General features: G+C 49.9%; 1 pseudogene; it reads right to left on the reverse strand.

Annotated features, from left to right (window-relative positions):
* Window positions 1–1,950: 1,950 nt before the first annotated feature.
* On the reverse strand, window positions 1,951–2,929 carry LOC109736855 (non-specific lipid-transfer protein 3-like; annotated as a pseudogene).
* Between the last annotated feature and the right edge of the window lie 665 nt (window positions 2,930–3,594).

Raw genomic sequence — 3,594 nt, forward strand, 5'->3', positions numbered from 1 at the left:
AGGGCGGTATACCGGCAGGTGTACGCCCAACACGCCTGCCAGGTGTTCGTGTTTTGTCTGCTCGGCGATGGACCGGACAACGAGGAGGCTCTCGCGGTGCTACTGCAGGAGGAAGCCGATGCCGACGTCCAGGACGAGGAACATCTCATGGTCCTCGCCGCCCTCGCCGGCCTTCTCGCAAGCAATGAAAAGCCGCGGTGAGGTGGCTCGGCGCCGGGGTGGCTGAAAGCAAAGAACCAACATTGTCTGGAAGGCTATTGCATGCTCTACTCTGACTACTTCGCCGACGCTCCACTGCACGGCGACAAAGTATTTCGGCGCTGTTATCGGATGAACCGAAAGCTTTTCCTCAGGATTGTGAATTCCATCCAGGAGTTCGACAACTACTTCAAGTGCAAGAAGGATTGCACCGGCAAACTTCGATTCACGTCAATCCAGAAGTGCACGACAGCTATGAGGATGCTTGCATACGGAGCTCCCGGTGATTCACTCGACGACTATGGGCGCATGGCCGAGTCCACGACCATTGAGTGTTTCTACAAGTTCTGTAGGGCAGTGGTGGCAGTGTTTTGACAATACTTGCGATCACCCAATGCTGAAGACACTGCTCGGATCCTAGCATAGAATGCATCAAGAGGATTTCTTGGGATGCTTGGAAGCATCGACTGCATGCATTGAAAATGGAAGAACTGTCCATTTGCTTGGCAGGGGATGTACAAAGGCACCAAAGACGGTTGCAGTGTGGTACTTGAGGTAGTGGCCACACAGGACCTCTGGATTTGACACTCCTTCTTTGGTATGCCAGGAACTCACAATGACATCAAACGTGCTACAGTGCTCCCCTGTCTTTGCCAAGCTTGTTGAAGGTCATTCTCCTCCGGTGAACTTGGAGGTCAATGGGCGGCACTACAACAAGTGGTACTACCTAGCTGATGGCATCTATCCGAGACGGTCTACATTTGTGAATACTATCTCAAACGATGTGCCAGGAGGCAAGAAGTCTCACTTTGCGAAGGTTCAGGAGGCTTGCAGGAAGGATGTCGAGCGGGCATTTGGTGTGCTCCAATCTCGATTGGCTGTTGTCCGGTACCCTGCTTAGACCTGGTCGAAGGATCAAATGTGGGAGATCATGACTTGCTGTGTCATCTTGCACATCATGATCATTGAGAGCGAGAAGGAAGAGCCAGTATTTGACACTGAACCATATTACAGGTAGGGTCCTCTTGCACAACTTGATCACCAGCTACCAGCAACCTGGACTGCCTTCCTCAATATGCGTCAGGAGATCCGAAACCCACAGGTGCATCAACAACTGCAGCAGGATCTGGTGGAGCACCTATGGAGGCTCAAGGGCAACGCCTAGCTCGACGTGTGATGAAATATGAGTATTTATTTGTTGAACTATATAATTTGTATTGAACTATTCGATTTCTATTGATTTTCTATGATGAACTATGTGATAAAAAAATTACTTATGTTGAATTCGCGTCGAACCACGATAAATATGGGCCGATTTGCGCCGACATTGGGCCGATTTTTCACCGAAAGTGGGCCGAAAAGCGGTCACATTTGCATCAAAAATGGGCCGATATCGGCGCCTGGGGGCGACTTGGAGGGCGACAGCTGGGTACCCAATCGCCCCCAAAGCCGATTTTAGCGCCGGCTCGCCCCAGGCAGCGATTTTTATGCTTTCTGGAGGGCCAACAGCTGGAGATGTTCTTAATAACATTTGCTAAAATTGCCGGCAGCAACATGCGGGCATGAAACTAGTTTATTATTATTATTGACGACGGTGAATTTCATAGAAAATAAGTCTCAACACATTACTTTATTGATGATTCGATCAGTAATTTGCTCAATCTGTAATAACGGCAACAGATGGAAGTCCAACACATGAAGAAAACAGAACTGAACACATGCAGAAAGCAGCGTCAGCTGACACCGAGTCAGCTAGCCAGCCTGTGTGATGATGCTGACAGATAACTTAGTGAAGCCTGCAAAGACACACAGACAAAAGCTCAGCGATTAGTCTCACTATTTACTTACTAATTAAAGATTAGATAGCTAATAAGTATACTAGAGTATAATCGTTCAAGTTAGGATTGGAGGATGTACTTGCTGCAGTCGACGCTGGTGCTGATGGGGAAGGAGACGGACGCGCCGCACTTGCCGGGATGCTGGCGGCGTTGCCCATGCTGATGCCCTTGAAGTTCGCCGCCAGGTTCTTGAGGCAGCGGCACGCCGCCTTCCGGTCAGCCGCGTTGGACGCCTTGCCGCTCAGGATCTTCACCCCGCCGCAGCACTCCGCCGACGGTGCCGTCGCTTGCCCCGTCGCGTAGGACATGCACGGCGCGATGGCGGACGTCACGTCTGTTGAGCATACGGTTATTAGCAAGTACGAGATAGAGTAGGATTTGGTCCTGCCTTATTTTATATTTCAAGTTGGTTATTGTACTTCTATATATATATATATATGTCCACGAGGCTTAAGCAATACATCAATTATTTCACCAATCCCTATCTTCATTCTCATGGTATCAGCCTAACCGATCCAACCCTAGCCGTCGCCCGTCCCTTCCGCTCCGTGCTGCCCCCGGTGGTCGGTCTTCATGATCGCCGCTGGGGCCACTGCCCGTACCTAGGGTTCGTCCGCCGGTCCTGTTGACCGGCTGCCCTAAAGGGTCTTTTTCCAGAGCCCTTGCTTCGGGTTTTTCTCTCTCTCGCCGATCATCTTGATTGGCGTTTTCTTTTTTGCTTTTCCGATCTAAGATTGGTTTGCGCCGCCTGCCGCCGTCGACCACCGTGTGCCTCTACTCCAACACCGGCGCGACCGGCCAGCTCCTACACCGACCCGGTGGCCTCGCGTGACAGGCGGCCCTTCACGGCCGTCGTCCGCGCGTCTGGCCGCCCGTCGCCCTGCACCGGCCATCGCGGCCCTGCTCCGACCGGGACCTCTCCATCGCCACCCGCCTCCGCCACGTCTACACGACGGCCCTGTGGTCTGCCTCGCCGGCCTCGTCCCCGGCTGCATCAACAACCCACCGTGTTTGTACTCCTGTATATATGTTTGAAAAGTAATTAAATCCACCGTGTTTGTATGAAAGTTGTCATGTTTGTATGAAATCTGACCGTGTTTGCGTGAATTTCATCTGGTTTGTTGAAAAAGAATTTGAAATGTATGTGGCTAGCTTTGGGATGGCATCCTTCTACATCCGTGTCCGCGGACTGGTCCCCCTCCCCCCTCTCCCATCTGCAGACGAATGCGGGAGGAAATTTACGGGTTGCCATTGAAGATGCCCTAAGTAGGTGGACCGCCGTTGGGAAATACACTTCGGAACCTGGTTGTATATACACCCTATATGGAGGAATTTTTCAATAATTAAACAAAAAGCGAAAATAGTTTAGAAGTTTTTTTTAGAATAAACTTGACTTTCTTTCGCACTAGTATATAAATTTTCAGAAAAAAACCAACATTGACTTCAGGGCAAAAAAGACAAAATTTATTTGCTATTATAGGTCACTATTCATATACTATTTTAGCTAAAAATTTATCTTTTTTGAAAAGAAGTCAAAGGGAGATTTTCCTTTTATGGA

This window comes from Aegilops tauschii, chromosome 2, assembly GCF_002575655.3.
Source record: "Aegilops tauschii subsp. strangulata cultivar AL8/78 chromosome 2, Aet v6.0, whole genome shotgun sequence".
Taxonomy (NCBI): Eukaryota; Viridiplantae; Streptophyta; class Magnoliopsida; order Poales; family Poaceae; genus Aegilops; species Aegilops tauschii.